Source organism: Podarcis vaucheri (assembly GCF_965113315.1).
Source record: "Podarcis vaucheri genome assembly, chromosome: 9".
NCBI lineage: Eukaryota > Metazoa > Chordata > Lepidosauria > Squamata > Lacertidae > Podarcis > Podarcis vaucheri.
The window spans coordinates 8,763,462-8,777,272 of record NC_138767.1 but is presented as its reverse complement, the minus strand read 5'-3'; the positions used below and the strand labels follow the sequence as shown (position 1 = coordinate 8,777,272).

At 45.5% G+C, this 13,811-nt stretch overlaps 1 long non-coding RNA gene across 1 annotated transcript; it reads right to left on the bottom strand.

Moving 5' to 3' along the window:
- Positions 1–820: 820 nt before the first annotated feature.
- LOC309540186 lies at positions 821–2,889 on the bottom strand. Its single transcript, XR_014223110.1, has 2 exons — positions 2,684–2,889; positions 821–2,349 (listed from the first exon to the last, which is right to left on the bottom strand). It is a non-coding gene; the product is annotated as an uncharacterized lncRNA (long non-coding RNA).
- Positions 2,890–13,811: the final 10,922 nt, after the last annotated feature.

The following is a 13,811-nucleotide window of genomic DNA, read 5'->3' as shown; positions in this document are numbered from 1 at the left end:
AGTGTGCCTAGTATTGTAGCTTTACTTACCTGAGAGCAAGCCCCACTGAGCTTCATGGGGCTTAATTCTGAGTAAAAAAAGGACTCCTGGACAGTTAAGTCCAAAGGAGACTGTGGGGTTGCGGCACTCATCTCACTTTCAGGCCAAGGGAGCTGGCATTTGTCCACGGAAAGCTTTCTGGGTCATGTGGCCAGCAGGACTAAAGCACTTCTCATGCAACGGAACACTGTGACAGAAACCGGAATGCACAAAAATGCCATTTTCCTTCCCGTCGCAGTGGTACCTTGCACTGGTGTGCTTTCAAACTGTTAGGTTGGCAGGAGCTGGGACAGAACAATGGGAGCTCACCCTGTTGTGGGGATTCAAAATGCTGACCTTCTGATTGGCAAGTACAATAGGCTCAGTGGTTTAGACCCCAGCCCTGACTAGACATGGCTAAATATTGTGCTCTAAAACACAATCCTAAAAATGAAACCAGCAACCAGTAGAACTCCATACCCAAGTTCTACTGGGATGACACAGTCTTGATTGAGCAGATTTTGGGCTTTTCTGGCTCAGCTAGGGCTACATAAGGCTCTCCCCCACCCTGGCTGTGCCAGAGATACACTGGCATAAGTCCCTCACCTGCCCTGGCTTCTTCCACATCTTGATTGGCCCAATGGTCCACCTGGACCTTTCGCAGTTCCCCAACCCCCTGGGCAAAACCATTTCGAGCCTTCTTCACATGAGAGTTGGGGTGTAGCAAATTGACCCCCACTCAAGATGCAATCTTTCTGCAGCATTGTCTTCTCTGCCTATTTCCTACTTTTAAAATTATCCCCCCCCCCCGCCTCAAGATAAGTGCAGAGCAGATCTCGTTGCTAAGCATTCATTATTTTATTTATCTTGTTCAAGTGAAACTAAAAGGAATCCCTGAAAGATTAGAGCCAGAATTTTAATCACTAGGGCCCAGGATTTATGTTCAGGTGCCCACAAGAAATGCTCAAAACGATGGCTCTGTCAGATGATTTACGAGGCCCCATTCCCTGGAATCTACCAATGCAATTTGTATGGATGGGCAAGAATTATAGCAGCGCATAGCTCTGGCTTTAATTGGCTGGGTGCTAAATGCATTACCTTAATGAACAATCAGTGGGAGATAGAAGGCTGGAGAGGGAAAGATGCTGAACATATAAAGAAAGCAACAGAAATTGGTATAGGGCAGATACACACACACACACACACACAGTATACATTGCAATTCAGTGCAAAGATAATCCAGAAATACAGGACTGCGATATCGTCAACATTTATGTAAATTAAACAATTCTGCATAATGTTGCTTATCTTGAATAATTTGGCCTGCAATGCTAGGCACACTTCCCTGGGAGTCAATTTTATTGAGCTCATTTGGACTGAGCTGACATGCATCTAATTATCATGTGAGCTTGCTTTTGGAAGGCTTACACCACATACAGCTACACCTCAGGTTATAGCCACTTCTGGTTGCGTTTTTTTGGGTTGCAGACCGCCGAAACCCGGAAGTGCTGGAATGGGTTACTTCCAGGTTTTGGCGGTCACACATGAACAGAAGTGCTAAATCGCGCTTTGTGCATGCGCAGAAGTGCCGAATCGCAACCCAAGTGTGCGCAGACATGCAGACAAGGGTTGCGAACGCTGCAGGTTGCAAACGTGCATCCCGCACGGATCACGTTTGCAACCCGGGCGTTCACTGTACATATTGGTCAATGATGGGCCAAAGGGATCCAAGAGTTAGAAACCTGGGCTGTGCATATGCACATATGGGATCCACTCTGACACATAGTCCATCACTTCAGGTCAGCCCTGGATGATCTAGAGCCAACCTGACCCAAATACAGACCCCAAAATAATTTAGGGGCCAGCTCTTATGTTCAATTAGGGTTTTAAACAAGGAAAGAGATTGTGATTGTTGTTATATATTTAGTTATACCCCACCTCCCCCCCCCAGAAACTCAAGGCAGCTTACAGATAAAATAAGAGCACCTAAAACATAGGGGAGAAACTATTTTTAAAAAATTAAACATGAATATATTTAAAAGTACACAAATGTCCTACTATATGTCACTTATCAACATTTAAATAATTATGCCCAAACATCACCATACGTTGCACAGATTCACTTATCCAAACAGCCAACTTCCTTTCTTCATTTTTTGTGTGCTTTCCTGATCGAGAACAACCATTTTTGGGCAGAAACCATGGAGAGAGGGAAGGGAAAACAAGATCAGATGAATCAGAGACCAGGAAAAATCAGTCAAATTAGGGAGCAGGAGAGATTGGGGATATCAGTCCCCTCCCCTTTAGTTCTCTTTTGCTGATTCACTGCATCTGTTTCAGGAAGAAACCATGGGGAGAAGTTGGAAAACAGAGAGAATAAATCATGCATTAGAAATGTTTCTATAGGAAACAGTGGAAATTGTGAACTTGTTATGCAAACACATGCCTAACAAACAATTTCCAGGGAGCACGTTGTGTTTGTAAAGTGGGACCTGCCTGTGTGTGTGTGTGTGTGTGTGTGTGTGTGTGTATATATATATATATATATATATATATATATATATACTATTAAAAACATACAATCACAACAAAAATAGCATGGCACCCACCCTCTCATTAAAAGTAGTCAGTTCTTCACACCCTATTGGAATAAGAAAGTCTTCACCTGCTGCCAAAAGGACAACAAGGAAGGGCCAGTATAGTTTCTCTAGTTGTTGTTGTTTAGTCATTTAGTCATGTCCGACTCTTCGTGACCCCATGGACCAGAGCACGCCAGGCCCTCCTGTCTTCCACTGCCTCCCGCAGTTTGGTCAAACTCATGCTGGTAGCTTCAAGAACACTGTCTAACCATCCTGTCCTCTGCCGTCCCCTTCTCTTAGTGCCCTCCATCTTTCCCAACATCAAGGTCTTTTCCAGGGAGTCTTCTCTTCTCATGAGGTGGCTGAAGTATTGGAGCCTCAGCTTCAGGATCTGTCCTTCCAGTGAGCACTCAGGGCTGGTTTCCTTCAGAATGGATAGGTTTGATCTACTTGCAGAAAAACTGGAGCTTCCACTTGCATCGGTTAGAGCTACAGAGAGAGACAGAGGCATACAAACAGACATACACACACCACAGGTATGGGTAGGAACCTCTGATTTGCTTGTTTGTGATTCAGAGCACTGAATTGGATTTCTGAAATGATGGCGAACATTTTGATTGCCGTGAATTTTCAACTCTATTACTGGTTCCCCACTTATGGTGAACTGTTGAGGTAGGAGGGGAACTGCAGAATGAATGGTTTCTGTTCAGCGTCCTTGCTGCCAACAAAGGAGTGTTTCAGAAGATGGCATGTATAATCTCTCAAGGCCAGATTTAAAATATGAGCTGAAGAAGAAAGGACAGTAAGTACTTTTTACACCCACCCTTATTGTTCTGTTGCATAAAATAATGTTCAGGAGAGCAGAGTATAAAAATTAAACCAGAGAACCTCTTTCTGGCTCAGATGTGCATCTCTTGTAAAAGAACTGTTGTTCTCTGAACTTTGGCTTGTAAGACAAAGTTAGCCCAGAAAATGCATTAATGCTGGTTTTGAAAGGCAAAGTGGAAAGGTAATACAAATACAACATTGTACTTTCAGCACATGGCAAAGATCAGTTTTAAATATACAGTGGTATATATTTTTTGAGACAGTAGAGCAGTGGTGGTGAACCTATGGCACGCCCTCTCTGTGGGCATGTGTGCCGTCGTGCCAGCAGGGCCGTAGCTTGCGTGCTGGGGGTGGGGGTGGAGGAGGAGGAGGAGAGGAGGGATCACGTGGTGGCGGGGGTCCCTCAGAAGTGGAGTGGAGGCTTCATGCCGAGAGAGCCTTGCCTCCACTCCTGCTTGCACACAAGTAGGAGCGGGATTGGGCAGCTCAGCTGAGGAGCGACTGGCTGCCTTCTGGTGGTGCAGGGGCTCTCAGATGCAGTTTCTGGGCTGCCTCCACCTTCCCCAACCTAAGCAACTGTTCAGCCTGGCTGCATTCACGGGGTTGCAGGGGCTCTGATGTGGAGATGGGGGCTCCTTTAAACTTCTCCCTTGAGGGGAGTGCAGCCACGAACCCCTCAATGGAAAGTGCATGGAGGCTGCACCTCCCCAGCTGAGCAGCCCCGATCCAGCTCCTGTTCCCGTGCAAGCAGCAATGCTGCCTACCGAAGCAGCCGGATCCCACTCCTACTTGCCTGCAAGCAGGAGCGAGGTGGTCTTAGTGGTGGCGACATCCCTTGGCTGCTTGCTTGCTGCCCCAGCCCAGCCTTCCCTCACTCAGCGCCGGGGTCTGGTTGTTATACTCAGAACAGAGCACATTTGGCTTCCGAAAAATGTTCCAAAACCCGGAACACTCATTTCTGGGTTTGAAGTGTTCAGGTTCCAAATAGTTCAAGAACTAAGCTTTTGAAAACCGAGGTACCAATGTATTTATTTTTCCCAATTTGAACTGTATTTATTTCCCTTTCAGGGGTGATTTTCTTGAGTCAAAATGAGAGTACCCCTAAACATGTGTTTTTAGGGGGGGAAAGCACTGAGTTATACCATAAAATTATATATCAATGGAAAGATAATTTAATTAAGAATGTAATGCAATAACTTTTACGAAGGATTATTTATTACAACAGCAGTCATAAAGAAAAAATAAAAAAAATCCTTCCAGTAGCACCTTAAAGACCAACTAAGTTAGTTCTTGGTATGAGCTTTCGTGTGCATGCACACTTCTTCAGATACCAGTGTGCATGCACACGAAAGCTCATACCAAGAACTAACTTAGTTGGTCTTTAAGGTGCTACTGGAAGGAATTTTTTTATTTTGACTATGGCAGACCAACACGGCTACCTATCTGTAACTCGAGTCATAAAGAAGAAATGTGAAACAGATTTACTTAACCATCCAGGGATACTTTACTTTACCGTTTAGGGGGGATGCCATGAGAGGGGGCAAATCTGCCACAACCCAACTCCCATGGGAAGAAGACTCAAAATAGTTTTGTGATGAGCAGAAGTTTGAGGAGGGTCAGGTGGGCCATCCAGCCAATCAGAATGAGGAAGAAGCCAGGTTTTATAAGGTGGCTCCGCCCACAAACACTCCACTCTTCTCTTTGCAGTGCTCTCCCTCTGCAGTATGGGCTTTGCAGGTTGCCTGTTAGGGGGCTGAATAGGATTTTTTGGGAAAGCCCCTGATCGACCTTGGTAACTCCTCTTTTTCATCTACTCCATACTGCTAGGAGTCTTGTTCTTGGACTGGCATTTTGAAAATTAGATTAATTGGCTTTCAGCCCAGTCAGGAAAGAAAGAGTTAAGATTTGGTGGGGTGATTTGGGGGTATTATTGGGTCAAGGGAACTCTTTGTCACCCTACATTGTCTTGGTCTTAGGTCCTTCAAGGGTGCCCTTCAGGCTTGTCAGGTGCACTGGGGTGAACGTTGACTCAGCCAGGCAACAGTGCACTTGTCAGGTTCATATACTCAAAGGTTCTCTCTATTTTCTAAAAAAAAAATATTATTATTATTGTTGTTGTTGTTATTATTATTATTCAGTTTTTTCAAAAAAATACAAACATAGAAATTACAAAAAACACAAATACAGTGGTGCCTCGCAAGACGAAATTAATTTGTTCCGCAAGTCTCTTCGTATTGCGAGTTTTTCGTCTTGCGATGCACAGTTTCTCATAGGAATGCATTGAAAATCAATTAATGCGTTCCTAGGGAAACCGCCTTCAGACCAGGTCCGGGGACAGTCTGTCCCCGGACCTCTTCTGAAGGCTGGGGGGGGGACAAGGGCTTTTCTTCCCACCCCCAGCATTTTAAAAAACCCCGGGACAGCGGAGGACTTCTCCGTTGTCCGGGGCGATTTAAAAGCCCCTGGGAAGGCAGGCAGGGGGGACAAAGACTTTCGCCCCCCGCCCGCCTTCAGAAGGTGTTCCCGCCCCGCCGCCCGGCTTCGGAGCACCGTTCCGAAGCCCGGCGGCGGCGGGAGGAGGCGTTCCCGCCCCACCGCCCGGCTTCGGAGGAGGTCCGAGGACAGTGGGGAAGACGCGCTGCGCTTCCCCGCTGTCCCGGATATTTCCCTATGGGCTGTCGTCTTGCGAAGCAAGCCCATAGGGAAATTCGTCTTGCGAAGCGCCTCCAAAACGGAAAACCCTTTCGTCTAGCGGGTTTTCCGTCTTGCGAGGCGTTCGTCTTGCGAGGTACCACTGTAACATACATTTCTAATACACATACAGTGGTACCTCAGGTTAAGTACTTAATTCGTTCCGGAGGTCCGTACTTAACCTGAAACTGTTCTTAACCTGAAGCGCCACTTTAACTAATGGGGCCTCCTGCTGCTGCCGTGCCGCCGGAGCCCGATTTCTGTTCTTATCCTGAAGCAAAGTTCTTAACCCGAGGTACTATTTCTGGGTTAGCGGAGTCTGTAACCTGAAGCTGGGCTTCCACGGCTTACTAAACCAAATCAGAAGTCACGCTTTGGTTTCTGAACATTTTGGAAGTCGAACAGACTTCCGTACTGGATTCCGTTCAACTTCCAAGGTACTACTGTATTTGACTTCCCTTCCCACTTTTGTGGTTCCTTTTTAGTTTAAATTTTCATATGCATTTTCCACATCACTCCATCTTTAACTCATTCTTCAGTTTCTCTTCTTAATCTCTTTAACGGCTTGTTTTATGTTAACCCTGCTAATGAGCTTATTTGCATGCATGATTTTTTTTCAAATATTTCACAAATGTTCACCAATCTTTAATAATAATAATAAAATCTTCTTGGTTTTTTTTTTTTAATTACACCTGTTAACCTTGCCATTTTGGCATAATCCTTTAATTTAATTAGCCACTTTTCCTTGGTTGGTATTACATCTTCTTTCCATCTCTGGGCAAAAACCATTATATACTCAAATGTTCTCCTGGCAAGGAGGAAGAATGCCTTTCAACCCTTTGCTTCAGGACCATAGCTGGTACCTGTAAACATGCCCAGGAGTGGAAATGGACCCAATCTGCCCCACCTTAGGGAACTTCCTTGTCTGGACTATATTTTTATTCAGCCAGTTTTGTTTGTTTGGGTGTTTGCAGATGCTCTTTGTTCTTATATTTGAATATAACTTTTCCATCACAGTTTCTTAAGTCTTATTCAAGGGTGTGTTAGTGTAATGCTACGTGCATATGAGTGCAGGCTATTCTGCATCCCTAGAAAGCTGCCTGTTGCGAATGCAGGAGTATCAGGGGGGATTTCAAAGACTGATTCACACAATGTAGGCTCCCCAGTACAGAATCCAGCTATATATTCACTGGTGACAGGAGACCTTAATACCTGTTCTCCCATTCTTCTGCAGTTGGTGTAATGGGAATTGGGGTTGCTTGTGCGTAAACTGCAAACTGCTCCAAGCTAGCCGTGTAGCTAAAACTTTCCCCGGTTGACAGCCCTTGAAACGCGACTGTCTTAGTCACTGGCAGAATCCGTCAGTGGGCGGGACCTAAATTTGCGCCAACATAGGAGTTGTTTGACTCCAAGTCTCCGCCTAGATTCCCTGCGTGGAAGCCTTCTGCGCAGCGTGGGCGTGCCAAACGGAGGTCCTGTGCTTTCTCCGCTGATTTCACTGGAAGAGTCTCGGAGCCTTCCCTCCACCTTGCTCTCGGCTTCCCCTTTCTCCCTGGTGTCCCCTGGATTTCTTTCCCCCGTGGGAACCCTCTCTCTCTCCTTGCTAGTTCCCTCCCCTGCATCACTGGAGCGACTTTCCTCTCCTCTTCCCTCTGATGGCAGTTCCCTGACAGTTGGCTACTGTTGTGCTGACCAGGATAACAATATGGTATCCTCTGATGCTGCTGTTTCCCCTTATATGGATAGAAGGAATGTATGCTAGCCATAACAGGACATTTTGAGCTCTCTTTAAGGTTCTCAATACATTTACATCAGCTTTAGAGGGGGTGGTTGCCTCCTCTGTAGTGAGCTTAAGGTATTGGATAACTGAACACTGTCAGGCCTTGTCCCCAGCAACCATCCTGCCTTACCTTTTGTCTTGGTTTTTGGTTTAATGTATTTTTAATCTCTGTTTTAAATGTATTTTAATGTATTTTTAATCTCTGTTGGAAGCCACCCAGAGTGGCTGGGGAAACCCAGCCAGATGGGCGGGGTACAAATAATAAATAAATTATTATTATTATTATTATTATTATTATTATTATTATTATTATTATTACATGCTTCTTTCTGCTTAGCATTCTGGGTGAATGTCTCAGCTGTCAAATAACCAGGAATGTCTTGTGTGGTGCTTATGTTTTCTCTGTTACACACTCCTTTCCAGAAGGGATTCGGGGGGGGGGGGAGGGAACCTTTATCAGACAAACCAAAGATAAAACCAGCAAATACAATTTCACCTTTTGGAAATGCCAGTCGAATGCTAAGGCCAATCTAATCCCTCCGATTCTTTCCTTTCCAGCTAACGAGAGGGAAAGTTTGAGGCATTCTGACAGCATCTCTCTCTCTCTCTCTCTCTCTCTCTCTCTCTCTCTCTCTCTGCCCCCTACAGTGGGCTTAAGAAGAGATTGCTTAATTCTGCAACTGTATTCATTTTGCATTCTGATTCATAGAATTGTAGAGCTGGAAGAGACCACAAGGGTCATCTAGTCCAACCCCCTGCAATGCAGGAATCTTCTGTCGAATGTGGAGCTGGAACCCATGGCACTGGGATTAAGAGTCTGACACTCTACTGACTGAGCCACTGACTAGAAGATGCAATAGACTCATAGATTCTATATCTATGATTTCCAGAGATATCTATTTGATATCTAGGGACTTTATGTGCCCACTTTAGCACAACATCAACAAAAACAACATGTTGCACTCTCCCGCCCTCTTTCTCTTTCTCTTTCTCTTTCTCTTTCTCTTTCTCTTTCTCTTTCTCTTTCTCTTTCTCTCTCTATGTGGCAGCAGGTCCCCATTAGGATTGGTGGGGCCAGAACAATGGAGTCCAGACAGTAGGCCTTCCTTTGCAACCTGCAGGCAATATGCCTCTGCCAAGGTCATTCCTCAGCATCAGGTATTGTTTTATACTACCGTTCACTTGGGATGCGGGTGGTGCTGTGGTCTAAACCACTGAGCCTCTTGGGCTTGCCGATCAGAAGGTCAGCAGTTCGAATCCCCGTGACGGGGTGAACTCCCATTGCTCACTCCCAGCTCCTGCCAACCTAGCAGTTCAAAAGCACGTCAAAGTGCAAGTAGATAAATAGGTACCACTCCAGCGGGAAGGTAAACGGTGTTTCCGTGCACTGCTCTGGTTTCGGTGTTCCGTTGCGCCAGAAACAGCTTAGTCATGCTGGCCACATGACCCGGAAAAACTGTCTGCAGACAAACGCCCGCTCCCTTGGCCTGTAAAGCAAGATGAGTGCCACAACCCCAGAGTCGTTCATGACTGGACTTAACCGTCAGGGGCACCTTACCTTACCTTACCATACCCTTACCTTACCTTACTGTTCTCTCACCCTTTGCATCTTAGAAGGATACAGAAGCTGAACAAAGAGGCTGCAGTGTTAATGAAGACAAGGGGCAGCAACTGCTACTCTCAGCTTACTCATGTGGCCTCTCCTTCTGGTGATGAGGTCCAAGTGAGAGGGTGTTCCATAGGACCACTGAGGATATGTTGCTGAGATCCCCCCCAAAAACCCAATGCATTGTGTATAATACTCCCATTCTCTCTGAAGAAGGGTTTCATCATAACATTCCAGCTAAATCATCACAGAAGGCTATGTAGATATTAGAGGAATTTATCTACCTTAGCTTCTGTAAGGCAGGCAGCCAGCAACACATCTCACTTGACACCACTGCCGTCTCCCAGCAAACTTTAACATAGGGCTCTGGCATCTGGAACCGAGAGAAAGGGAGAGCCTCCGGCCAAGGCGAGATAAAAATGCATGTATAACAAATGAAGTGTGCTTGCTGGAGTGTGCAGAGAGAACCTGTAGCAATTTGATAACAATGAGGAAGCACCCTTCCCTCTCAGACGCTGGTAGTGAAGCAGCGAATGTGGCCGATAACTGCAACAGAGATGAAGCAGGAGCCAGAAGCTTGCTTTCTGCTTACGGTTCATGCACAGCTGCTTTGGAAAGGTTGAAGGCTGCTTTAAAATTGAAGCAATTGCCCCAGCTGGGATCTATTGTATCAAATTCAACAGCAGTGACCATTCCTTTTGGCAAGCGTGCTCCAAACCAGGCCCAAATCTGAGACAATGGATCCCTAGTTTGTGCTACAATTGTGCACTGGGTTGATTAGTTTTACGTAGAGAAGCAATGGTGATGCACCAAGTTTTAGTTGCAAAGCAGTTAGTGTAGTTCCACTAGTATGGGCAGAAATCCTAGACCCCACTTGTTCCTGAATTGGTTCAGTTAATGTTTTGTCCAGTTAATGTCATATTCTGGCCTATACAGATTTTAATAACTTGCCCCAATCTTTGCAAATCTGGGCAGATAAAAAGCCAAGGAAGGCCATCATCTGATGCATTAAAAACATAACATGCTCTTAACATGCATTAAGAACATAACAGCTTGCTGACTGAGGCAGTTTGGTCACACTGGGTGCAGAGCATTGAAAGCACTCCAGGGGGTTCTGCAACTACGATGTGGAATTGAAGGCAAGAGGCAAGATGCCTGAATTTTGGGTTTGCACAGGGTACCACTGAAATCAGAGACTCCTTGGTGCAGCATAAATCTGCGGCCCTGGCTTTAGAAGACTGAGCACGCTATTCAGCAGAAAAAACACTGTGCAAACAGAAGTGGCATGAGAGGCTGTGTGAGCATATTTACAAGCAGGTTTATTCAGCATAGATTAGGACAAAAGGAAACATGTCTGATCTCCTTCATGTCCAAAGCAAAACAGAAGGCAATAAGTTCCCAGCATACTGTGCTGGAATGTAACCAGACATGTGACATGCAACAATTTTACACGTCTGTCCCTTAAGGTGGAACAGAATTCTCAGCAAGTCCCACAGTTTAGCTATGCACTTTTATCAGCCCTGAATCTCCAAACATTCTTCCAACATTCAGATTCATTAGATGTCAACAAATTCTAGTGTTATGAGAGATGGAGGGGGAAAATAAAACTTTTCTGTATCCCTGTTGGTTCAGGCCAAAGAAGGAAAGGATGGGCTTCTGGGGAGCATCTGCTTTGCTTGCAGAAGGTCCCAGTTTCTCCTCCCCAATATCTCCAGATAGGGCTGGGAGAGAATGCTGTCTGGAACCCTGGAGTGGCCTCTGACAATCAGTGTAGACAGGATTAAGGCAGATCAGGCTTCCTCAACCTTGGCCCTCCAGATGTTTTTGGCCTACAACTCCCATGATCCCTAGCTAGCAGGACCAGTGGTTGGGGTGATGGGAACTGTAGTCTCAAAACATCTGGAGGGCTGAGGTTGAGGAAACCTGGGATAGATGGACCAATGGTCTAACTCTGTAGAAGGCAGCTTCCTAGCCCAGCTTCCTGTTCCCTTCATAACCCGTCAGGACGAGCATGACGCATTCTCATGTAAGGACTTAAAATTGTCCCGGAACACCTGCTTTCTTCCAGTTTTTAAAAGGCAAACATTAAATTGAAAGTCAAAAAAATAAAGATATGCCGAGAGGTACTTTTGTTGTTTTTAATTATCATTTGAGCACGGGAGGCTGGGTCCTGGCTTGGTACTGCAGAACAAAGCGGGCGGCGGCCTCGCTGGCAATTTCTGTCCTTTGGGTGATTTGCTTTGCCTGCAGCGGTTTAATAAAGAGGCTCTGCTTTATCTCGCCATTCCCCCCTCCACAATGTACATTGTTATTGCCAAGCTCCTGATAAACAGAAGCTTTGTCTCAGGAGGCAGAAGTGTGTGCATGAGAAGTGGGCAGGAGAGAAAGCAAAGGGGGGAAGAGAGAGAGAGAGAGAGACTGTGTTTGAAAGCAGAAAGTGATTAATCACCAGCTGATCCTCTCCCTTTCTCTCTCCCCCCCCCAACCAAATTCTTTTTAGGTTTTATTATGGAACGCTCTTGACTAATCCCCCTGAAGGCTTGTAATTTGTAACCGAGTTGAAGAGAACAATATTACTTTTCAGCAAAACAATGTAGCATTAAAAATAATAATATCCGCAAATACGTACAGGGCAGATCCTGTGGAATACAATAGATAAAAAATCACTTGGATGAAATTAATTATACTCTGCAGACGAGGACATTTCCCCCCTCTCTATCTTTCTCCTGGAAGAGAATCTGCTAGATTTCTGCAGATGACTGGAATGCATAGAAACGGTAATTGTGATATGGAATGCAATGCTGGAAGGTATGGGGTGAATAGTAGCATGAAATGGCTTTTTAAATTGTGACAAATTCATGAGTGATGGGCAGTGCTAGAAAAAGTGGTGCCGGAACTCACCATGAACGCCTTGTTCTCTTGTAATGGCAATGGTGCCCACCTGAGAGGTGCCGAAACTGAGTGCTGGTGAGTTCCAGCTGAAAAATAATAATCCTGAGATGGGTATATCAGCAGCTGTTAAGAACAGAATAATGTAAGCAGAGCCCTTTTGCACCCCAGTCTTGCTTTTGGGCTTCCCATTGGAGTATCTAGTTGGCCACTGTAGAAGAAGGAGTTTGGATTTGATATCCTGCTTTATCACTACCCTAAGGAGTCTCAAAGCGGCTAACATTCTCCTTTCCCTTCCTCCCCCACAACAAACACTCTGTGAGGTGAGTGGGGCTGAGAGACTTCAGAGAAGTGTGACTGGCCCAAGGTCACCCAGCAGCTGCATGTGGAAGAGCGGGGACACGAACCCGGTTCACCAGATTACGAGACTACCGCTCTTAACCATTACACCACACTGGGTCTCACTGTAGGAACTCATTGTAGGAACAGGACGTAGGATAAGATGGGTCATTGGCCTGCTCTGGCAGGGACCTTCTGGTGTTCATGTGTTCTTTGTGCAAAGTGTAGATGTCCCCCATTCCCCAGCCACAAAATTAAAACAAACCCTTTGCAGAAGGAGATTTCTGTAGCTGTTTTGCATTTATCGGCATGGGTAGAAATGAGACGATTAAATTTTCATCTCTGCAGAAAGGGTCTCCCTCCCCTGCTTCTCATTTGTTTGCCTTTTGATTGATCGGACTTGCTAACTAGAGAGTGTGCAGGCGAGACAAAACAAGTGATTTCTCTCCGGGCCCATTTGCAGAAACCTCAGTGAAGAAAGTGTGTGTTTGATATGCATGACTGCTGAAAGACTCCCCGTCCTTTTATTTTAAGGGTTCTGCTAATGTCCCCAGCCCAAGGCAAATAAAAGGAGCAATTAGCCACGAAAATTAGTGTGTCCATTTGTGAGAACTTTTTTTTTTTTAAAGCGGCTGGTGCAGAGATGTTGATGACTAAGAAATTTTATAGAAATATGCTTGCCCCATTAAAACAAACAAAGCAAAGCTCCATCAGTGGTGTCACGTGGCTGGGACAAGGGGGCCTGTGGCCCTGGGAGCAGGTTTTAGTGGAGCGTTGTTTCTTCTCCCAAATCTCGGATTCTGCCAGTCATTTCAGCCAGTTCCATATAGTCCATCAATTGCGTCTGCCACTCTTCCAGTGTGGGCAAATCTTGTGTCTTCCAGTATTTTGCGATGAGTATTCTTGCTGCTGTATTGGCATACATAAAGAAGGTTCTGTCCTTCTTTAACACTTTCTGGCCGACAGTGCCCAAGAGGAAGGCCTCTGGTTTCTTAACAAAGGTATATTTAAATACCTTTTTTAACTCATTATAGATCATTTCTGGTCATGTCCACCAGAGGTGAAAGAATGTCCCTTCAGC